This window comes from Zeugodacus cucurbitae, chromosome Y (assembly GCF_028554725.1).
Source record: "Zeugodacus cucurbitae isolate PBARC_wt_2022May chromosome Y, idZeuCucr1.2, whole genome shotgun sequence".
NCBI lineage: Eukaryota > Metazoa > Arthropoda > Insecta > Diptera > Tephritidae > Zeugodacus > Zeugodacus cucurbitae.
The window spans coordinates 3,298,959-3,325,636 of NC_071673.1; the positions used below are offsets into that span (position 1 = coordinate 3,298,959).

A 26,678-nucleotide genomic window follows, 5' to 3' on the forward strand; every position below is an offset into this window, starting at 1 on the left:
GAAAAACACCCACTGTGCACAAAAACAACAAATAAACAATCCAACACTAAATTATCTAAAAAAAAGTTAAGAAAAAAACATTACAAACACATGCCGTAATGTGTAAATATTTAAAAGCCAACTATGGTACGCACGCACAAACCGACAAAATGAAAATATGCAAACAAACGTGAATATATTCAAACACTTGTACAAATACTCAAAAAAAAACTACAATAAATTATACAAAAAAGAACTTTATACCTCAAAGCCGAAGAATACTTTTCCTTAGTAGTTCGAAACTTGCGTGAACAATTCAGGGTTTATGTTGACTATCGCGAGTCATTAACTCGTTCACAGTCAATTCGTATTGAATCGTCGAGTTGCACAATTTTACCACAGTTATAATACATTTTTTATCATAAAGAGCTTGACTTCGGAAGAGATCGAACTTATGCATCCATTTTTACAGCAATATCATCCATATGTGGTTAAAATGCAAAGCAAAACTCTTCTACCACAATATTTGGGAATGTATTATGGATACAATGTATACTCATACAACCAAAAAGGTAAGTTGAATGGATTTGTTGAGATGTTTTATTATAATTTATATATAATTAATTAATTTATAACATTATTCCACCAGCATACAACAATCAAACATATAACCAAAAAGATAAGTTGAATGGATTTGTTGATATAATTATTATTATTTATTAATAAATATTTTTTCAGATTTTATAATTATTATTATTTAATTAATCTTTTTACCTTCAATTAACTTTTTTTTAGAATTTATAATTACAAATATTTAATTACTATATTTTTTAAATTTTATAATAATTATTATATAATTAATCTTTTTTTACGTTCAATTAACTTTTTTTCAGAATTTATAATTACAAATATTTAATTAATTTTTTTTTCATATTTTATAATTATTATTGTTTAATTAATCCTTTTTCAGCTTTGGCTGGCAGTGAAATTATGAAAAAAAAACAAATTAAAAAAAAACTCTAACACACACCTGCCGTAATATTTAAAAGCCAACCATGAAACAACACAGAAACCGACAAATATGAAAATATACAAACAAACGTAAATATATTCAAACACTTGTCGAAATGTACAAATACGCAAAGGCAACTACAACAAATTACTCAAATAAGAACTTTATACCTCAAAGCCGTAGAATACTTTTCCTTAGTAGTTCGAACAATTCAGGGTTTATATTGACTATCGCGAGTCATTAACTCGTTCACAGTCGATACGTATTGATCGACGACTCAAATGCACAATTTTACCAAAGTTATAATACATTTTTTATCATAAAGAGCTTGACTTCGGAAGAGATCGAACTTATGCATCCATTTTTACAGCAATATCATCCATATGTGGTTAAAATGCAAGGCAAAACTCTTCTACCACAATATTTGGGAATGTATAGAAAAAACTCTTGAAAGCGGTCAACAATAGTTTGTGGTTATGCGCAATGTATTTGGTTCTCATCTTGACTTGAACTTGAAAGGTATTGCCGTGGATCGCGAAGCGTCAGAAAAGCAATTATAAAAGTGTTTACATACTTATAAAGATTATAACGAATTTTATAAAGCTAAAAGTAAGAATTGAAATTGAGGAGGAAGTCAAAACGAAATTATTAGACACATTGTCAAGTGATGCTGATTCTATGCTATTCGCTCTTAGTCGATATACATGACTGCTTTCGTGTCGTGTCGAAGCAGGGCGAAAGGTCTCAACCGTCTGGACGCAGCGAATACGAGGATTGTGATGATATATTTTATTGACATTAAAGCTAAAGCTGTTAAGTATAGAATTAATGTCGATGAAATTTCTACTTATGATCCCGAACAATATGCCAAAAGATGTCTAAACTTCATGGAATTTAAGAGAATTTTATTTGAATTAACAATATAAAAAATAATAGTAACATTTGTAAGGTTCGCAATGTTGCTTTGTTAAGAAATTGTTTGTCACTGTATTGAAATTGTGATTTGAATCATAAATTGAGTACGTTTTCGTCTTTATGCGTAAGAATTTTTCAGTATATTGAAAATTTTACTCTAATATAATTTAATGTAAACGTTAGCCACAGAAACGAGTGGAGGGGTCTGCTGGTATAAAATAAAGACTAATATCTGAAAATAAAATATTAATTTATTTAATAAAATAAATGTCACCATAGCCCTGCATCGATAATGATTTTTATCTAAGAAAAATATATATGAAACTCCCTAAATAATTATTGAAGTTGAACAATACAAATAATTGAAGGAAAAGCTAAGTTCGGGTGCAAAAAAAAAATACTTATAGTCCATAAAATTAATATCTTAAACTTTCTTAATATTATCTTTATAAAACCTTTTTAGAGGGTATTTGTTTTATGCATTTTGGGTATTTATTTATTTTGGTTCTTTTCATTTGCTTGAAAAATATCTGATATGTTCACAGCCGGTGAGTGGGCCACGCCATTTGTTTGAAAACATCTGTGTTTGAAAAACACCCACTGTGCACAAAAACAACAAATAAACAATCCAACACTAAATTATCTAAAAAAAAGTTAAGAAAAAAACATTACAAACACCTGCCGTAATGTGTAAATATTTAAAAGCCAACTATGGTACGCACGCACAAACCGACAAAATGAAAATATGCAAACAAACGTGAATATATTCAAACACTTGTACAAATACTCAAAGCTAACTACAATAAATTATACAAAAAAGAACTTTATACCTCAAAGCCGAAGAATACTTTTCCTTAGTAGTTCGAAACTTGCGTGAACAATTCAGGGTTTATGTTGACTATCGCGAGTCATTAACTCGTTCACAGTCAATTCGTATTGAATCGTCGAGTTGCACAATTTTCCACAGTTATAATACATTTTTTATCATAAAGAGCTTGACTTCGGAAGAGATCGAACTTATGCATCCATTTTTACAGCAATATCATCCATATGTGGTTAAAATGCAAAGCAAAACTCTTCTACCACAATATTTGGGAATGTATTATGCTGTGCTCGGGTATAAAAATTTTTGGATTTCGTTATCTGCTAGACTTTCCTTTTGATAAATGCTCGCACTCCATCGACGGCTCCTTGCAAAAAAATTATATTCTAATAAAGAGTATTTAGTATTTAATTATTTTATATAATCAAGCAGGCTTTATAATATAAATTTGATTTTAAACCGAGAGCAGTTACCTTAAATAAAATAAATATTTTAGAAAAGCAACTAAAGGATTTCTTAATTTTAGTTAAGAGATTTATCAAGAAAATAATATGTCATGCGTTAACTTGTCACTTTTAAAAGCAAACGATTTTCTCCTGACAACCTAGTTGAAATGAGCAGCCTTATTTTGATTTGTAAGCCTATAATTTTCGCCAAAATCTATTTGAATAGCTATTTCAGTGGAATTTAAAGTTTGATTTTTGCTCATATGTAAATAATTAATGTAAATGTATATATTTACATACTAAGTCAATTTTATAAGACAAAAAATAATTTTCAATTTTTAAATTCCACACCTACGATGTCGCACGTGACCAATTTTAAGGAGTTACCAAAACCACAAATCTTCTGATTTTTTAACAATATTAATATTATTATATTAATTTAATATAAATAAATTTAAATATTTTCCTACGAAAATATGCAAAAACTTTGTAATTCTATTAATGTTTAATATTTTGTCTGTGGTGGACCTTCTGGCGGAAATGCTCATATCCCGAATTTCATTAAAATAGGTGGAGTGGTTTCTGAGATATGGTTTATGACCTATAATGGGCGACGTCATTTATTTGAAAACATCTGTGTTTAAAAAACACACACACACAAACAACAAATGAACCAACATATCGTTCATTTACATGAATAGTGTCATAACCCAGAAAACACGATTTTTGCACTCAGATACACAAAGCAAACTACAATAAATTATAAAAAAAATAACTTTACACTTTAAAGTCGCAGAATACTGTCCCTTAGTATATCGCGGTCGACTGTAGTATACTATCCCAAAATTTGGATGATAAAATGGGTACCGTTGGAAATTCGCACTTGAACGTGTATCTTGAATTTTCCCGATATATATTGAAGTTTTTATTAATATTTTGCACTCTTTATTCACTTACACTTTACCACATAGTTTCTGCACATTTATTTTTTTTTAATTATGACGAAAAGAGATGTAAATAAATATTTAACATTTTACATAAATCTTCATTTCAACAATAACAAAATGGTTGCAGGTTGACAAGTAATAAGTGTTGCTATTTTATTGCCATTATTCATATGTTAACAGAATATAGGTGAACAAAAACGGTCACCAAAGCAGCTAATAGCGTTTTTAGACAGGAGCTAATTGATCAATTTAAAGGCCTCTGCTCGATTTAAACGCTTATTAAGATCGATTTACCATGCAAAATAAAATCTCTATTTATTTTAAATTGAATTTAAATCGACTTGAAAATCAAATTCCACTCTTCGACAAAGACGTACGATATACATTCCTTGTCTGCGATTGGTTGAATCTTTTGATAAAAAGCTACGCTAGATGTCGCTGCTGAAAAATATTAATCAGTTGATGAAACTTACCAACTTCTTATGAAAAGCAAAAAAAACAATGTAGAACAGCTGATCGGTTATCGAGTTCTCGGTTGCCTATAGGCAACATTGTACTTACCGGCTTCTAAATCTTGTTACTTAAATTTTTTTGACCACCAGTTTTTTCAGTTATGTAGACTTATGTGCTGTGCAAGCTTACAGTAACATTTTCTGTTATGAGCTCTGCACGTATTCATTCAGTACAGTATGTCAAGAAAAAAAAGCTGCGAAAGCAATGCAAAAACCAACCAAGAACAACAAAAAACAAAAATCATTCAATTTTGTTAGTGTCAAGAAAAACTTTACACACTTCGATTATTTTACTTGTTAAGCACGTGTTATACAGTTAACCGTACTTCACCGTTACCTATTCTTCGTAAAGGCATCTACAATGAATTTGTCAATTAGTTGGTGATTAATTTTTGCTTTTTTTTCATATCTGAATTACCCATTATTGTCGTTTTAATATTCCATGCAAAGGGTTTAGTTTGAAGAGGTCCAACTATTGCCCCATAATCCCCAATGGGGTAAAAGCGTTTGAGATCTAACAGTAATGTTTTCTTTAACCCTCTAAATAGTGTAAAATGGCTCAAATTGATCGGATAATATGGAAATACAAGAACCAAAGCCAGAAAAAGGCCCTAAGTTATAAATAAGTGGACATGTACAGTGCTTAACGTCTCGAAAACTTGACCAAATTCCAAAAATTTCGATCAGTGTTCTTACGAAAGAGTTCTAGGAAGAGTGCAATATTCAGATTTCTCATGAAACTGCGCGACAAAACATGCTACGATTGATTTATTTTAAAGCAAAGTGAACTATATAAATAAGTAAAGATTAGAGAGTCATTAAAAACAAAAAATTCATGAGAAAAGTGTTTACTTTATTTATAATAATTTATTTTTGCTTATAAGCAACATCCTGTAACTAATAACCAGGATACATAGTACTTTGAAATTTTTATCACTTCATATTTTAGTTAAGTCTAATATATATCTGTACTAAAAAAAATGTTAGCTCCTCACATTTTAATTCGGGCATGAGAGGGTTAATTGTGATCCCGAACAATGATGATAAACGATTTCTAGACTTCATGGAATTCAAGAGAATTTTATTTGAGTTAACAACATAAAAAAAGAATAGTAATATTTGTAAGGTTCTCATTATTGCTTTATTAAGAAATTTTTGGTCATTGTATTGAAATATTTTGATACTTGTAATTGATTTGAACCATATTTAGTCCGTGTCATCGGGCTGTTATGAAAATAGTATATACCGAATTTCATTAAAATCGGTGAGGTAGTATCTGAGATATAGTTTTTGACCAATAAGTTGGCGACGTCATTTGTTTGGGAACATATGCGTTTGAAAAACACCCACTGTGCACAAAAACAACAAGTGAACAAACATATATTGTCGCACCAAATCCAGCTCAATACTAACCCTGCCAGCCATGCCTAACCACTTTACCCTCATGTTTCTTCAATTACTAACACCAACGCACACGTTTTAAAAATAATTTCTCTAAAATGCTTAGAAATATGTTCCTCAAAAGTCGAATTAATCATGCTCGGGTTAATACATTTCGAATTTCCCCAACAGAACAAAACTAGTTATCTCATTTCTTGTCTTGTTCTTATTAAATGAGTGAGAAAGAGAAGACATAATTGTCATTAGTGAATCCAAAAAAATCCCATAAAGGGAAATAAAAAATATTGAAAAACGCGAGTCATTTGCGCTCATACAACCAAGAAGGTAAGTTGAATGGATTTGTTGATATGTTTTATTATAATTTATATATAATTAATTAATTTATAACATTATTCCACCAGCATACAACAATCAAACATATAACCAAAAAGATAAGTTGAATGGATTTGTTGATATAATTATTATTATTTATTAATAAATATTTTTTCAGATTTTATAATTATTATTATTTAATTAATCTTTTTACCTTCAATTAACTTTTTTTTAGAATTTATAATTACAAATATTTAATTACTATATTTTTTAAATTTTATAATAATTATTATATAATTAATCTTTTTTTACCTTCAATTAACTTTTTTTCAGAATTTATAATTACAAATATTTAATTAATTTTTTTTTCATATTTTATAATTATTATTGTTTAATTAATCCTTTTTCAGCTTTGGCTGGCAGTGAAATTATGAAAAAAAAAACAAATTAAAAAAAAACTCTAACACACACCTGCCGTAATATTTAAAAGCCAACCATGAAACAACACAGAAACCGACAAATATGAAAATATACAAACAAACGTAAATATATTCAAACACTTGTCGAAATGTACAAATACGCAAAGGCAACTACAACAAATTACTCAAATAAGAACTTTATACCTCAAAGCCGTAGAATACTTTTCCTTAGTAGTTCGAAAAATTCAGGGTTTATATTGACTATCGCGAGTCATTAACTCATTCACAGTCGATACGTATTGATCGACGACTCAAATGCACAATTTTACCAAAGTTATAATACATTTTTTATCATAAAGAGCTTGACATCGGAAGAGATCGAACTTATGCATCCATTTTTACAGCAATATCATCCATATGTGGTTAAAATGCAAGGCAAAACTCTTCTACCACAATATTTGGGAATGTATAGAAAAAACTCTTGAAAGCGGTCAACAATAGTTTGTGGTTATGCGCAATGTATTTGGTTCTCATCTTGACTTGAACTTGGAAGGTATTGCCGTGGATCGCGAAACGTCAGAAAAGCAATTATAAAAGTGTTTACATACTTATAAAGATTATAACGAATTTTATAAAGCTAAAAGTAAGAATTGAAATTGAGGAGGAAGTCAAAACGAAATTATTAGACACATTGTCAAGTGATGCTGATTCTATGCTATTCGCTCTTAGTCGACATACATGACTGCTTTCGTGTCGTGTCGAAGCAGGGCGAAAGGTCTCAACCGTCTGGACGCAGCGAAAACAGCGAATACGAGGATTGTGATGATATATTTTATTGACATTAAAGCTAAAGCTGTTAAGTATAGAATTAATGTCGATGAAATTTCTACTTATGATCCCGAACAATATGCCAAAAGATGTCTAAACTTCATGGAATTTAAGAGAATTTTATTTGAATTAACAATATAAAAAATAATAGTAACATTTGTAAGGTTCGCAATGTTGCTTTGTTAAGAAATTGTTTGTCACTGTATTGAAATTGTGATTTGAATCATAAATTGAGTACGTTTTCGTCTTTATGCGTAAGAATTTTTCAGTATATTGAAAATTTTACTCTAATATAATTTAATGTAAACGTTAGCCACAGAAACGAGTGGAGGGGTCTTTTGGTATAAAATAAAGACTAATATCTGAAAATAAAATATTAATTTATTTAATAAAATAAATGTCACCATAGCCCTGCATCGATAATGATTTTTATCTAAGAAAAATATATATGAAACTCCCTAAATAATTATTGAAGTTGAACAATACAAATAATTGAAGGAAAAACTAAGTTCGGGTGCAAAAAAAAATACTTATAGTCCATAAAATGAATATGGGTATTTATTTATTTTGGTTCTTTTCATTTGTTTGCAAAATATCTGATATGTTCACAGCCGGTGAGTGGGCCACGCCATTTGTTTGAAAACATCTGTGTTTGAAAAACACCCACTGTGCACAAAAACAACAAATAAACAATCCAACACTAAATTATCTAAAAAAAAAGTTAAGAAAAAAACATTACAAACACCTGCCGTAATGTGTAAATATTTAAAAGCCAACTATGGTACGCACGCACAAACCGACAAAATGAAAATATGCAAACAAACGTGAATATATTCAAACACTTGTACAAATACTCAAAGCTAACTACAATAAATTATACAAAAAAGAACTTTATACCTCAAAGCCGAAGAATACTTTTCCTTAGTAGTTCGAAACTTGCGTGAACAATTCAGGGTTTATGTTGACTATCGCGAGTCATTAACTCGTTCACAGTCAATTCGTATTGAATCGTCGAGTTGCACAATTTTACCACAGTTATAATACATTTTTTATCATAAAGAGCTTGACTTCGGAAGAGATCGAACTTATGCATCCATTTTTACAGCAATATCATCCATATGTGGTTAAAATGCAAAGCAAAACTCTTCTACCACAATATTTGGGAATGTATTATGGATGTGAAATACAGTTTTTGTCACAAAATGCTGTGCTCGGGTATAAAAATTTTTGGATTTCGTTATCTGCTAGACTTTCCTTTTGATAAATGCTCGCACTCCATCGACGGCTCCTTGCAAAAAAATTATATTCTAATAAAGAGTATTTAGTATTTAATTATTTTATATAATCAAGCAGGCTTTATAATATAAATTTGATTTTAAATTGAGAGCAGTTACCTTAAATAAAATAAATATTTTAGAAAAGCAACTAAAGGATTTCTTAATTTTAGTTAAGAGATTTATCAAGAAAATAATATGTCATGCGTTAACTTGTCACTTTTAAAAGCAAACGATTTTCTCCTGACAACCTAGTTGAAATGAGCAGCCTTATTTTGATTTGTAAGCCTATAATTTTCGCCAAAATCTATTTGAATAGCTATTTCAGTGGAATTTAAAGTTTGGTTTTTGCTCATATGTAAATAATTAATGTAAATGTATATATTTACATACTAAGTCAATTTTATAAGACAAAAAATAATTTTCAATTTTTAAATTCCACACCTACGATGTCGCACGTGACCAATTTTAAGGAGTTACCAAAACCACAAATCTTCTGATTTTTTAACAATATTAATATTATTATATTAATTTAATATAAATAAATTTAAATATTTTCCTACGAAAATATGCAAAAACTTTGCAATTCTATTAATGTTTAATATTTTGTCCGTGGTGGACCTTCTGGCGGAAATGCTCATATCCCGAATTTCATTAAAATAGGTGGAGTGGTTTCTGAGATATGGTTTATGACCTATAATGGGCGACGTCATTTATTTGAAAACATCTGTGTTTAAAAAACACACACACACAAACAACAAATGAACCAACATATCGTTCATTTACATGAATAGTATCATAACCCAGAAAACACGATTTTTGCACTCAGATACACAAAGCAAACTACAATAAATTATAAAAAAAAATAACTTTACACTTTAAAGTCGCAGAATACTGTCCTTTAGTATATCGCGGTCGACTGTAGTATACTATCCCAAAATTTGGATGATAAAATGGGTACCGTTGGAAAGAGGTGATTCTCCAGACTAAGAGATATTCCAGATATTCGCACTTGAACGTGTATCTTGAATTTTCCCGATATATATTGAAGTTTTTATTAATATTTTGCACTCTTTATTCACTTACACTTTACCACATAGTTTCTGCACATTTATTTTTTTTTTAATTATGACGAAAAGAGATGTAAATAAATATTTAACATTTTACATAAATCTTCATTTCAACAATAACAAAATGGTTGCAGGTTGACAAGTAATAAGTGTTGCTATTTTATTGCCATTATTCATATGTTAACAGAATATAGGTAAACAAAAACGGTTACCAAAGCAGCTAATAGCGTTTTTAGACAGGAGCTAATTGATCTATTTAAAGGCCTCTGCTCGATTTAAACGCTTATTAAGATCGATTTACCATGCAAAATAAAATCTCTATTTATTTTAAATTGAATTTAAATCGACTTGAAAATCAAATTCCACTCTTCGACAAAGACGTACGATATACATTCCTTGTCTGCGATTGGTTGAATCTTTTGATAAAAAGCTACGCTAGATGTCGCTGCTGAAAAATATTAATCAGTTGATGAAACTTACCAACTTCTTATGAAAAGCAAAAACAACAATGTAGAACAGCTGATCGGTTATCGAGTTCTCGGTTGCCTATAGGCAACATTGTACTTACCGGCTTCTAAATCTTGTTACTTAAATTTTTTTGACCACCAGTTTTTTCAGTTATGTAGACTTATGTGCTGTGCAAGCTTACAGTAACATTTTCTGTTATGAGCTCTGCACGTATTCATTCAGTACAGTATGTCAAGAAAAAAAAGCTGCGAAAGCAATGCAAAAACCAACCAAGAACAACAAAAAACAAAAATCATTCAATTTTGTTAGTGTCAAGAAAAACTTTACACACTTCGATTATTTTACTTGTTAAGCACGTGTTATACAGTTAACCGTACTTCACCGTTACCTATTCTTCGTAAAGGCATCTACAATGAATTTGTCAATTAGTTGGTGATTAATTTTTGCTTTTTTTCATATCTGAATTACCCATTATTGTCGTTTTAATATTCCATGCAAAGGGTTTAGTTTGAAGAGGTCCAACTATTGCCCCATAATCCCCAATGGGGTAAAAGCGTTTGAGATCTAACAGTAATGTTTTCTTTAACCCTCTAAATAGTGTAAAATGGCTCAAATTGATCGGATAATATGGAAATACAAGAACCAAAGCCAGAAAAAGGCCCTAAATTATAAATAAGTGGACATGTACAGTGCTTAACGTCTCGAAAACTTGACCAAATTCCAAAAATTTCGATCAGTGTTCTTACGAAAGAGTTCTAGGAAGAGTGCAATATTCAGATTTTTCATGAAACTGCGCGACAAAACATGCTACGATTGATTTATTTTAAAGCAAAGTGAACTATATAAATAAGTAAAGATTAGAGAGTCATTAAAAACAAAAAATTCATGAGAAAAGTGTTTACTTTATTTATAATAATTTATTTTTGCTTATAAGCAACATCCTGTAACTAATGACCAGGATACATGGTACTTTGAAATTTTTATCACTTCATATTTTAGTTAAGTCTAATATATATCTGTACTAAAAAAAATGTTAGCTCCTCACATTTTAATTCGGGAATGAGAGGGTTAATTGTGATCCCGAACAATGATGATAAACGATTTCTAGACTTCATGGAATTCAAGAGAATTTTATTTGAGTTAAGAACATAAAAAAAGAATAGTAATATTTGTAAGGTTCTCATTATTGCTTTATTAAGAAATTTTTGGTCATTGTATTGAAATATTTTGATACTTGTAATTGATTTGAACCATATTTAGTCCGTGTCATCGGGCTGTTATGAAAATAGTATATACCGAATTTCATTAAAATCGGTGAGGTAGTATCTGAGATATAGTTTTTGACCAATAAGTTGGCGACGTCATTTGTTTGGGAACATATGCGTTTGAAAAACACCCACTGTGCACAAAAACAACAAGTGAACAAACATATATTGTCGCACCAAATCCAGCTCAATACTAACCCTGCCAGCCAGGCCTAACCACTTTACCCTCATGTTTCTTCAATTACTAACACCAACGCATACGTTTTAAAAATAATTTCTCTAAAATGCTTAGAAATATGTTCCTCAAAAGTCGAATTAATCATGCTCGGGTTAATACATTTCGAATTTCCCCAACAGAACAAAACTAGTTATCTCATTTCTTGTCTTGTTCTTATTAAATGAGTGAGAAAGAGAAGACATAATTGTCATTAGTGAATCCAAAAAAATCTCATAAAGGGAAATAAAAAATATTGAAAAACGCGAGTCATTTGCGCTCATACAACCAAAAAGGTAAGTTGAATGGATTTGTTGATATGTTTTATTATAATTTATATATAATTAATTAATTTATAACATTATTCCACCAGCATACAACAATCAAACATATAACCAAAAAGATAAGTTGAATGGATTTGTTGATATAATTATTATTATTTATTAATAAATATTTTTTCAGATTTTATAATTATTATTATTTAATTAATCTTTTTACCTTCAATTAACTTTTTTTTAGAATTTATAATTACAAATATTTAATTACTATATTTTTTAAATTTTATAATAATTATTATATAATTAATCTTTTTTTACCTTCAATTAACTTTTTTTCAGAATTTATAATTACAAATATTTAATTAATTTTTTTTTCATATTTTATAATTATTATTGTTTAATTAATCCTTTTTCAGCTTTGGCTGGCAGTGAAATTATGAAAAAAAAAACTCTAACACACACCTGCCGTAATATTTAAAAGCCAACCATGAAACAACACAGAAACCGACAAATATGAAAATATACAAACAAACGTAAATATATTCAAACACTTGTCGAAATGTACAAATACGCAAAGGCAACTACAACAAATTACTCAAATAAGAACTTTATACCTCAAAGCCGTAGAATACTTTTCCTTAGTAGTTCGAACAATTCAGGGTTTATATTGACTATCGCGAGTCATTAACTCGTTCACAGTCGATACGTATTGATCGACGACTCAAATGCACAATTTTACCAAAGTTATGTAAGAATTGAAATTGAGGAGGAAGTCAAAACGAAATTATTAGACACATTGTCAAGTGATGCTGATTCTATGCTATTCGCTCTTAGCAGAGAACGTACAATATAGAGAAGGTCCAATTGCGGACCAGCGTGTGAATTGTCAAAATCTAACAAAACACGATGAGCGTGTTTCACCTCAGCCAGCTCGGAAGGAGAAATTTTAACAGCGTCACGTTAACATTGCTGAGCATTAAATGAAAAATATGCTCAGAGATTTACATTTCTATTATATCGGAATGTTAGCCCGTTTGCTTATATATTGATACATTTATATGCAATCATATGTGCTAATATGATATTTATTTATGACTGCATGCAAAATTTATTCAATTCAAATAAATTATGCGATTTCAGAGGCATATTTGTCGGCATGTTTAAGCGGACCTACATATGAATGTTATGTTTTAAAATAATATACCTACTTTCATAAAAAATGCTTTTATTTTTATATTAAATGCATTTCTTACAATACTAAAATTAACTACATATTTCATTATATGAGACTTGTATATACATACATGTGTATACCTAGATATATACAAAAGCGCTTACGTACATACATACATATGTAGATGCATATGTATGGACATCTTCCAAAATTCGTATTGTCTCGTTATCACTTATCAGTGAAGGTCATATGCACACATTGTTACATATGCATACATATACATAAATATGTTTGTATGTCATTGACGAACAAGTAATGCATACACAAACTTACATTCGCATATGCGTACACGTAAGTTTGTCACCATCACAAAAAATCAAAAGTATTTTCTACAAAAACAACAAGCGCCTCAAACGCATAAGCAGAATCACAAGTCAATATGGCAGCCAATCAACGCAGCCAAATTTTGTAGTAAATACAACAAAACCATTTTCATTCATGAACGCAAGCGCACATTCACTTGGCAAAGTTGCTTCATTCATAAAAGCAACGCCATACACACCTCCCTGCGCATGCCATGTCTACAAACGGCTTTTCGCGACGATGACAAAAATCATAAATTGAAGATTTTTCTAATGTTCCCTCCAGAAGGAAAATTTACAACATCGCAAAAACCTAGGTACAAAAATGGCAACATAGCCTTTTAAAATATTTTTCAGCAAAAATTCTGATTTGAGGCTCGCAAAAATTTATGTCGATATGTTTGCATGCTCATACATATTCATACATATTTACGACAAGCCGATTTTCTACCAACAACGCAATGTTGCGTCGTTTTGACGTCGCGCAGGCGGCCATCAAACCTTCGACACATCGAGCTTTACAGAGGCGTTTCAAGTGATCCCTCCCTAATTATAAATGCGCTAATTATGTATTATATTGTTATGTATTGTATTGTTATTGTACAATTAGCAAATACAAATAATTAAATGTATTTAAATATTCTACCAATGTATTATGCCATATTTCAATGTACTACGACTGATTTCTGTAAGAATCAAGACATAAAAATTCAAACGATAACATGAGTTGGGGACCTGGACCTCTTCCCTTCGAACGTGCGACACTGCTTTGACTTGAGAACAAAAAATCACAATTTGCGGCCATTCGTTGTCTGTGGCAACGAAGATTTTACAACGAACCATGAGGCTCATATTTACGCACATATGCATGTAAACAAATTTACAAACATTATGCGTATGGTTCTTTCGATTTTGTTTACATGCACACATAATTACAAATTATGCGCCAAATTTTATTCTTTTGGTATATTATCGAAACTTTTAATAACCAAAGAAAATAAATATTCATATGTATGCAGTATATAATTATATTATATTTTAACATATGTATATAAAATAATTATTTCATTATATACTTCAAAGCATTTTATGGAATAAATCATAAAGTTTTGCATATATACGTATGTATTTTGATATTAAATGTAAATGAAATTATATAGCGAGTCGTTTGCGCACTGTATATAAGCGAATCTGTAAGCGTACAGTTATTAACATTCAAATTAACACAATTTTTCTCATTTAACACTGAAACCGCTCAATTCTGCTATTTTCGAGTGCGCTGATGTTAAACCTGTGGTGAAACACGCTAATAATTTTCTGTGGTGAAACACGCTCATCTTGGCGAGTACCCCTGCGAAAAGAGGACCACTTTGACAATCGGCACACCATGAACCTTCTCTATATTTAACGTTCTCTGCTCTTAGTCGACATACATGACTGCTTTCGTGTCGTGTCGAAGCAGGGCGAAAGGTCTCAACCGTCTGGACGCAGCGAAAACAGCGAAAACAGCGAATACGAGGATTGTGATGATATATTTTATTGACATTAAAGCTAAAGCTGTTAAGTATAGAATTAATGTCGATGAAATTTCTACTTATGATCCCGAACAATATGCCAAAAGATGTCTAAACTTCATGGAATTTAAGAGAATTTTATTTGAATTAACAATATAAAAAATAATAGTAACATTTGTAAGGTTCGCAATGTTGCTTTGTTAAGAAATTGTTTGTCACTGTATTGAAATTGTGATTTGAATCATAAATTGAGTACGTTTTCGTCTTTATGCGTAAGAATTTTTCAGTATATTGAAAATTTTACTCTAATATAATTTAATGTAAACGTTAGCCACAGAAACGAGTGGAGGGGTCTTTTGGTATAAAATAAAGACTAATATCTGAAAATAAAATATTAATTTATTTAATAAAATAAATGTCACCATAGCCCTGCATCGATAATGATTTTTATCTAAGAAAAATATATATGAAACTCCCTAAATAATTATTGAAGTTGAACAATACAAATAATTGAAGGAAAAACTAAGTTCGGGTGCAAAAAAAAAATACTTATAGCAGAGAACGTACAATATAGAGAAGGTCCAATTGCGGACCAGCGTGTGAATTGTCAAAATCTAACAAACACGATGAGCGTGTTTCACCTCAGCCAGCTCGGAAGGAGAAATTTTAACAGCGTCACGTTAACATTGCTGAGCATTAAATGAAAAATATGCTCAGAGATTTACATTTCTATTATATCGGAATGTTAGCCCGTTTGCTTATATATTGATACATTTATATGCAATCATATGTGCTAATATGATATTTATTTATGACTGCATGCAAAATTTATTCAATTCAAATAAATTATGCGATTTCAGAGGCATATTTGTCGGCATGTTTAAGCGGACCTACATATGAATGTTATGTTTTAAAATAATATACCTACTTTCATAAAAAATGCTTTTATTTTTATATTAAATGCATTTCTTACAATACTAAAATTAACTACATATTTCATTATATGAGACTTGTATATACATACATGTGTATACCTAGATATATACAAAAGCGCTTACGTACATACATACATATGTAGATGCATATGTATGGACATCTTCCAAAATTCGTATTGTCTCGTTATCACTTATCAGTGAAGGTCATATGCACACATTGTTACATATGCATACATATACATAAATATGTTTGTATGTCATTGACGAACAAGTAATGCATACACAAACTTACATTCGCATATGCGTACACGTAAGTTTGTCACCATCACAAAAAATCAAAAGTATTTTCTACAAAAACAACAAGCGCCTCAAACGCATAAGCAGAATCACAAGTCAATATGGCAGCCAATCAACGCAGCCAAATTTTGTAGTAAATACAACAAAACCATTTTCATTCATGAACGCAAGCGCACATTCACTTGGCAAAGTTGCTTCATTCATAAAAGCAACGCCATACACACCTCCCTGCGCATGCCATGTCTACAAACGGCTTTTCGCGACGATGACAAAAATCATAAATTGAAGATTTTTCTAATGTTCCCTCCAGAAGGAAAATTTACAACATCGCAAAAACCTAGGTACAAAAATGGCAACATAGCCTTTTAAAATATTTTTCAGCAAAAATTCTGATTTGAGGCTCGCAAAAATTTATGTCGATATGTTTGCATGCTCATACATATTCATACATATTTACGACAAGCCGATTTTCTACCAACAACGCAATGTTGCGTCGTTTTGACGTCGCGCAGGCGGCCATCAAACCTTCGACACATCGAGCTTTACAGAGGCGTTTCAAGTGATCCCTCCCTAATTATAAATGCGCTAATTATGTATTATATTGTTATGTATTGTATTGTTATTGTACAATTAGCAAATACAAATAATTAAATGTATTTAAATATTCTACCAATGTATTATGCCATATTTCAATGTACTACGACTGATTTCTGTAAGAATCAAGACATAAAAATTCAAACGATAACATGAGTTGGGGACCTGGACCTCTTCCCTTCGAACGTGCGACACTGCTTTGACTTGAGAACAAAAAATCACAATTTGCGGCCATTCGTTGTCTGTGGCAACGAAGATTTTACAACGAACCATGAGGCTCATATTTACGCACATATGCATGTAAACAAATTTACAAACATTATGCGTATGGTTCTTTCGATTTTGTTTACATGCACACATAATTACAAATTATGCGCCAAATTTTATTCTTTTGGTATATTATCGAAACTTTTAATAACCAAAGAAAATAAATATTCATATGTATGCAGTATATAATTATATTATATTTTAACATATGTATATAAAATAATTATTTCATTATATACTTCAAAGCATTTTATGGAATAAATCATAAAGTTTTGCATATATACGTATGTATTTTGATATTAAATGTAAATGAAATTATATAGCGAGTCGTTTGCGCACTGTATATAAGCGAATCTGTAAGCGTACAGTTATTAACATTCAAATTAACACAATTTTTCTCATTTAACACTGAAACCGCTCAATTCTGCTATTTTCGAGTGCGCTGATGTTAAACCTGTGGTGAAACACGCTAATAATTTTCTGTGGTGAAACACGCTCATCTTGGCGAGTACCCCTGCGAAAAGAGGACCACTTTGACAATCGGCACACCATGAACCTTCTCTATATTTAACGTTCTCTGCTTATAGTCCATAAAATGAATATGGGTATTTATTTATTTTGGTTCTTTTCATTTGTTTGCAAAATATCTGATATGTTCACAGCCGGTGAGTGGGCCACGCCATTTGTTTGAAAACATCTGTGTTTGAAAAACACCCACTGTGCACAAAAACAACAAATAAACAATCCAACACTAAATTATCTAAAAAAAAGTTAAGAAAAAAACATTACAAACACATGCCGTAATGTGTAAATATTTAAAAGCCAACTATGGTACGCACGCACAAACCGACAAAATGAAAATATGCAAACAAACGTGAATATATTCAAACACTTGTACAAATACTCAAAAAAAAACTACAATAAATTATACAAAAAAGAACTTTATACCTCAAAGCCGAAGAATACTTTTCCTTAGTAGTTCGAAACTTGCGTGAACAATTCAGGGTTTATGTTGACTATCGCGAGTCATTAACTCGTTCACAGTCAATTCGTATTGAATCGTCGAGTTGCACAATTTTACCACAGTTATAATACATTTTTTATCATAAAGAGCTTGACTTCGGAAGAGATCGAACTTATGCATCCATTTTTACAGCAATATCATCCATATGTGGTTAAAATGCAAAGCAAAACTCTTCTACCACAATATTTGGGAATGTATTATGGATACAATGTATACTCATACAACCAAAAAGGTAAGTTGAATGGATTTGTTGAGATGTTTTATTATAATTTATATATAATTAATTAATTTATAACATTATTCCACCAGCATACAACAATCAAACATATAACCAAAAAGATAAGTTGAATGGATTTGTTGATATAATTATTATTATTTATTAATAAATATTTTTTCAGATTTTATAATTATTATTATTTAATTAATCTTTTTACCTTCAATTAACTTTTTTTTAGAATTTATAATTACAAATATTTAATTACTATATTTTTTAAATTTTATAATAATTATTATATAATTAATCTTTTTTTACGTTCAATTAACTTTTTTTCAGAATTTATAATTACAAATATTTAATTAATTTTTTTTTTCATATTTTATAATTATTATTGTTTAATTAATCCTTTTTCAGCTTTGGCTGGCAGTGAAATTATGAAAAAAAAACAAATTAAAAAAAAACTCTAACACACACCTGCCGTAATATTTAAAAGCCAACCATGAAACAACACAGAAACCGACAAATATGAAAATATACAAACAAACGTAAATATATTCAAACACTTGTCGAAATGTACAAATACGCAAAGGCAACTACAACAAATTACTCAAATAAGAACTTTATACCTCAAAGCCGTAGAATACTTTTCCTTAGTAGTTCGAACAATTCAGGGTTTATATTGACTATCGCGAGTCATTAACTCGTTCACAGTCGATACGTATTGATCGACGACTCAAATGCACAATTTTACCAAAGTTATAATACATTTTTTATCATAAAGAGCTTGACTTCGGAAGAGATCGAACTTATGCATCCATTTTTACAGCAATATCATCCATATGTGGTTAAAATGCAAGGCAAAACTCTTCTACCACAATATTTGGGAATGTATAGAAAAAACTCTTGAAAGCGGTCAACAATAGTTTGTGGTTATGCGCAATGTATTTGGTTCTCATCTTGACTTGAACTTGAAAGGTATTGCCGTGGATCGCGAAGCGTCAGAAAAGCAATTATAAAAGTGTTTACATACTTATAAAGATTATAACGAATTTTATAAAGCTAAAAGTAAGAATTGAAATTGAGGAGGAAGTCAAAACGAAATTATTAGACACATTGTCAAGTGATGCTGATTCTATGCTATTCGCTCTTAGTCGATATACATGACTGCTTTCGTGTCGTGTCGAAGCAGGGCGAAAGGTCTCAACCGTCTGGACGCAGCGAAAACAGCGAATACGAGGATTGTGATGATATATTTTATTGACATTAAAGCTAAAGCTGTTAAGTATAGAATTAATGTCGATGAAATTTCTACTTATGATCCCGAACAATATGCCAAAAGATGTCTAAACTTCATGGAATTTAAGAGAATTTTATTTGAATTAACAATATAAAAAATAATAGTAACATTTGTAAGGTTCGCAATGTTGCTTTGTTAAGAAATTGTTTGTCACTGTATTGAAATTGTGATTTGAATCATAAATTGAGTACGTTTTCGTCTTTATGCGTAAGAATTTTTCAGTATATTGAAAATTTTACTCTAATATAATTTAATGTAAACGTTAGCCACAGAAACGAGTGGAGGGGTCTGCTGGTATAAAATAAAGACTAATATCTGAAAATAAAATATTAATTTATTTAATAAAATAAATGTCACCATAGCCCTGCATCGATAATGATTTTTATCTAAGAAAAATATATATGAAACTCCCTAAATAATTATTGAAGTTGAACAATACAAATAATTGAAGGAAAAGCTAAGTTCGGGTGCAAAAAAAAAATACTTATAGTCCATAAAATGAATATCTTAAACTTTCTTAATATTATCTTTATAAAACCTTTTTAGAGGGTATTTGTTTTATGCATTTTGGGTATTTATTTATTTTGGTTCTTTTCATTTGCTTGAAAAATATCTGATATGTTCACAGCCGGTGAGTGGGCCACGCCATTTGTTTGAAAACATCTGTGTTTGAAAAACACCCACTGTGCACAAAAACAACAAATAAACAATCCAACACTAAATTATCTAAAAAAAAGTTAAGAAAAAAACATTACAAACACCTGCCGTAATGTGTAAATATTTAAAAGCCAACTATGGTACGCACGCACAAACCGACAAAATGAAAATATGCAAACAAACGTGAATATATTCAAACACTTGTACAAATACTCAAAGCTAACTACAATAAATTATACAAAAAAGAACTTTATACCTCAAAGCCGAAGAATACTTTTCCTTAGTAGTTCGAAACTTGCGTGAACAATTCAGGGTTTATGTTGACTATCGCGAGTCATTAACTCGTTCACAGTCAATTCGTATTGAATCGTCGAGTTGCACAATTTTCCACAGTTATAATACATTTTTTATCATAAAGAGCTTGACTTCGGAAGAGATCGAACTTATGCATCCATTTTTACAGCAATATCATCCATATGTGGTTAAAATGCAAAGCAAAACTCTTCTACCACAATATTTGGGAATGTATTATGCTGTGCTCGGGTATAAAAATTTTTGGATTTCGTTATCTGCTAGACTTTCCTTTTGATAAATGCTCGCACTCCATCGACGGCTCCTTGCAAAAAAATTATATTCTAATAAAGAGTATTTAGTATTTAATTATTTTATATAATCAAGCAGGCTTTATAATATAAATTTGATTTTAAACCGAGAGCAGTTACCTTAAATAAAATAAATATTTTAGAAAAGCAACTAAAGGATTTCTTAATTTTAGTTAAGAGATTTATCAAGAAAATAATATGTCATGCGTTAACTTGTCACTTTTAAAAGCAAACGATTTTCTCCTGACAACCTAGTTGAAATGAGCAGCCTTATTTTGATTTGTAAGCCTATAATTTTCGCCAAAATCTATTTGAATAGCTATTTCAGTGGAATTTAAAGTTTGATTTTTGCTCATATGTAAATAATTAATGTAAATGTATATATTTACATACTAAGTCAATTTTATAAGACAAAAAATAATTTTCAATTTTTAAATTCCACACCTACGATGTCGCACGTGACCAATTTTAAGGAGTTACCAAAACCACAAATCTTCTGATTTTTTAACAATATTAATATTATTATATTAATTTAATATAAATAAATTTAAATATTTTCCTACGAAAATATGCAAAAACTTTGTAATTCTATTAATGTTTAATATTTTGTCTGTGGTGGACCTTCTGGCGGAAATGCTCATATCCCGAATTTCATTAAAATAGGTGGAGTGGTTTCTGAGATATGGTTTATGACCTATAATGGGCGACGTCATTTATTTGAAAACATCTGTGTTTAAAAAACACACACACACAAACAACAAATGAACCAACATATCGTTCATTTACATGAATAGTGTCATAACCCAGAAAACACGATTTTTGCACTCAGATACACAAAGCAAACTACAATAAATTATAAAAAAAATAACTTTACACTTTAAAGTCGCAGAATACTGTCCCTTAGTATATCGCGGTCGACTGTAGTATACTATCCCAAAATTTGGATGATAAAATGGGTACCGTTGGAAATTCGCACTTGAACGTGTATCTTGAATTTTCCCGATATATATTGAAGTTTTTATTAATATTTTGCACTCTTTATTCACTTACACTTTACCACATAGTTTCTGCACATTTATTTTTTTTTAATTATGACGAAAAGAGATGTAAATAAATATTTAACATTTTACATAAATCTTCATTTCAACAATAACAAAATGGTTGCAGGTTGACAAGTAATAAGTGTTGCTATTTTATTGCCATTATTCATATGTTAACAGAATATAGGTGAACAAAAACGGTCACCAAAGCAGCTAATAGCGTTTTTAGACAGGAGCTAATTGATCAATTTAAAGGCCTCTGCTCGATTTAAACGCTTATTAAGATCGATTTACCATGCAAAATAAAATCTCTATTTATTTTAAATTGAATTTAAATCGACTTGAAAATCAAATTCCACTCTTCGACAAAGACGTACGATATACATTCCTTGTCTGCGATTGGTTGAATCTTTTGATAAAAAGCTACGCTAGATGTCGCTGCTGAAAAATATTAATCAGTTGATGAAACTTACCAACTTCTTATGAAAAGCAAAAAAAACAATGTAGAACAGCTGATCGGTTATCGAGTTCTCGGTTGCCTATAGGCAACATTGTACTTACCGGCTTCTAAATCTTGTTACTTAAATTTTTTTGACCACCAGTTTTTTCAGTTATGTAGACTTATGTGCTGTGCAAGCTTACAGTAACATTTTCTGTTATGAGCTCTGCACGTATTCATTCAGTACAGTATGTCAAGAAAAAAAAGCTGCGAAAGCAATGCAAAAACCAACCAAGAACAACAAAAAACAAAAATCATTCAATTTTGTTAGTGTCAAGAAAAACTTTACACACTTCGATTATTTTACTTGTTAAGCACGTGTTATACAGTTAACCGTACTTCACCGTTACCTATTCTTCGTAAAGGCATCTACAATGAATTTGTCAATTAGTTGGTGATTAATTTTTGCTTTTTTTCATATCTGAATTACCCATTATTGTCGTTTTAATATTCCATGCAAAGGGTTTAGTTTGAAGAGGTCCAACTATTGCCCCATAATCCCCAATGGGGTAAAAGCGTTTGAGATCTAACAGTAATGTTTTCTTTAACCCTCTAAATAGTGTAAAATGGCTCAAATTGATCGGATAATATGGAAATACAAGAACCAAAGCCAGAAAAAGGCCCTAAGTTATAAATAAGTGGACATGTACAGTGCTTAACGTCTCGAAAACTTGACCAAATTCCAAAAATTTCGATCAGTGTTCTTACGAAAGAGTTCTAGGAAGAGTGCAATATTCAGATTTCTCATGAAACTGCGCGACAAAACATGCTACGATTGATTTATTTTAAAGCAAAGTGAACTATATAAATAAGTAAAGATTAGAGAGTCATTAAAAACAAAAAATTCATGAGAAAAGTGTTTACTTTATTTATAATAATTTATTTTTGCTTATAAGCAACATCCTGTAACTAATAACCAGGATACATAGTACTTTGAAATTTTTATCACTTCATATTTTAGTTAAGTCTAATATATATCTGTACTAAAAAAAATGTTAGCTCCTCACATTTTAATTCGGGCATGAGAGGGTTAATTGTGATCCCGAACAATGATGATAAACGATTTCTAGACTTCATGGAATTCAAGAGAATTTTATTTGAGTTAACAACATAAAAAAAGAATAGTAATATTTGTAAGGTTCTCATTATTGCTTTATTAAGAAATTTTTGGTCATTGTATTGAAATATTTTGATACTTGTAATTGATTTGAACCATATTTAGTCCGTGTCATCGGGCTGTTATGAAAATAGTATATACCGAATTTCATTAAAATCGGTGAGGTAGTATCTGAGATATAGTTTTTGACCAATAAGTTGGCGACGTCATTTGTTTGGGAACATATGCGTTTGAAAAACACCCACTGTGCACAAAAACAACAAGTGAACAAACATATATTGTCGCACCAAATCCAGCTCAATACTAACCCTGCCAGCCATGCCTAACCACTTTACCCTCATGTTTCTTCAATTACTAACACCAACGCACACGTTTTAAAAATAATTTCTCTAAAATGCTTAGAAATATGTTCCTCAAAAGTCGAATTAATCATGCTCGGGTTAATACATTTCGAATTTCCCCAACAGAACAAAACTAGTTATCTCATTTCTTGTCTTGTTCTTATTAAATGAGTGAGAAAGAGAAGACATAATTGTCATTAGTGAATCCAAAAAAATCCCATAAAGGGAAATAAAAAATATTGAAAAACGCGAGTCATTTGCGCTCATACAACCAAGAAGGTAAGTTGAATGGATTTGTTGATATGTTTTATTATAATTTATATATAATTAATTAATTTATAACATTATTCCACCAGCATACAACAATCAAACATATAACCAAAAAGATAAGTTGAATGGATTTGTTGATATAATTATTATTATTTATTAATAAATATTTTTTCAGATTTTATAATTATTATTATTTAATTAATCTTTTTACCTTCAATTAACTTTTTTTTAGAATTTATAATTACAAATATTTAATTACTATATTTTTTAAATTTTATAATAATTATTATATAATTAATCTTTTTTTACCTTCAATTAACTTTTTTTCAGAATTTATAATTACAAATATTTAATTAATTTTTTTTTTCATATTTTATAATTATTATTGTTTAATTAATCCTTTTTCAGCTTTGGCTGGCAGTGAAATTATGAAAAAAAAAACAAATTAAAAAAAAACTCTAACACACACCTGCCGTAATATTTAAAAGCCAACCATGAAACAACACAGAAACCGACAAATATGAAAATATACAAACAAACGTAAATATATTCAAACACTTGTCGAAATGTACAAATACGCAAAGGCAACTACAACAAATTACTCAAATAAGAACTTTATACCTCAAAGCCGTAGAATACTTTTCCTTAGTAGTTCGAAAAATTCAGGGTTTATATTGACTATCGCGAGTCATTAACTCATTCACAGTCGATACGTATTGATCGACGACTCAAATGCACAATTTTACCAAAGTTATAATACATTTTTTATCATAAAGAGCTTGACATCGGAAGAGATCGAACTTATGCATCCATTTTTACAGCAATATCATCCATATGTGGTTAAAATGCAAGGCAAAACTCTTCTACCACAATATTTGGGAATGTATAGAAAAAACTCTTGAAAGCGGTCAACAATAGTTTGTGGTTATGCGCAATGTATTTGGTTCTCATCTTGACTTGAACTTGGAAGGTATTGCCGTGGATCGCGAAACGTCAGAAAAGCAATTATAAAAGTGTTTACATACTTATAAAGATTATAACGAATTTTATAAAGCTAAAAGTAAGAATTGAAATTGAGGAGGAAGTCAAAACGAAATTATTAGACACATTGTCAAGTGATGCTGATTCTATGCTATTCGCTCTTAGTCGACATACATGACTGCTTTCGTGTCGTGTCGAAGCAGGGCGAAAGGTCTCAACCGTCTGGACGCAGCGAAAACAGCGAATACGAGGATTGTGATGATATATTTTATTGACATTAAAGCTAAAGCTGTTAAGTATAGAATTAATGTCGATGAAATTTCTACTTATGATCCCGAACAATATGCCAAAAGATGTCTAAACTTCATGGAATTTAAGAGAATTTTATTTGAATTAACAATATAAAAAATAATAGTAACATTTGTAAGGTTCGCAATGTTGCTTTGTTAAGAAATTGTTTGTCACTGTATTGAAATTGTGATTTGAATCATAAATTGAGTACGTTTTCGTCTTTATGCGTAAGAATTTTTCAGTATATTGAAAATTTTACTCTAATATAATTTAATGTAAACGTTAGCCACAGAAACGAGTGGAGGGGTCTTTTGGTATAAAATAAAGACTAATATCTGAAAATAAAATATTAATTTATTTAATAAAATAAATGTCACCATAGCCCTGCATCGATAATGATTTTTATCTAAGAAAAATATATATGAAACTCCCTAAATAATTATTGAAGTTGAACAATACAAATAATTGAAGGAAAAACTAAGTTCGGGTGCAAAAAAAAAATACTTATAGTCCATAAAATGAATATGGGTATTTATTTATTTTGGTTCTTTTCATTTGTTTGCAAAATATCTGATATGTTCACAGCCGGTGAGTGGGCCACGCCATTTGTTTGAAAACATCTGTGTTTGAAAAACACCCACTGTGCACAAAAACAACAAATAAACAATCCAACACTAAATTATCTAAAAAAAAAGTTAAGAAAAAAACATTACAAACACCTGCCGTAATGTGTAAATATTTAAAAGCCAACTATGGTACGCACGCACAAACCGACAAAATGAAAATATGCAAACAAACGTGAATATATTCAAACACTTGTACAAATACTCAAAGCTAACTACAATAAATTATACAAAAAAGAACTTTATACCTCAAAGCCGAAGAATACTTTTCCTTAGTAGTTCGAAACTTGCGTGAACAATTCAGGGTTTATGTTGACTATCGCGAGTCATTAACTCGTTCACAGTCAATTCGTATTGAATCGTCGAGTTGCACAATTTTACCACAGTTATAATACATTTTTTATCATAAAGAG

At 30.1% G+C, this 26,678-nt stretch overlaps 3 pseudogenes; all 3 read left to right on the top strand.

The window, feature by feature from the left end:
* The first annotated feature begins 2,751 nt into the window (after window positions 1-2,751).
* Window positions 2,752-7,584, top strand: LOC128923543 (phosphatidylinositol 5-phosphate 4-kinase type-2 alpha-like; annotated as a pseudogene).
* A 10,685-nt stretch (window positions 7,585-18,269) lies between these two features.
* On the top strand, window positions 18,270-19,899 carry LOC128923445 (phosphatidylinositol 5-phosphate 4-kinase type-2 alpha-like; annotated as a pseudogene).
* An 873-nt stretch (window positions 19,900-20,772) lies between these two features.
* On the top strand, window positions 20,773-25,605 carry LOC128923442 (phosphatidylinositol 5-phosphate 4-kinase type-2 alpha-like; annotated as a pseudogene).
* The last annotated feature ends 1,073 nt before the right edge of the window (window positions 25,606-26,678 follow it).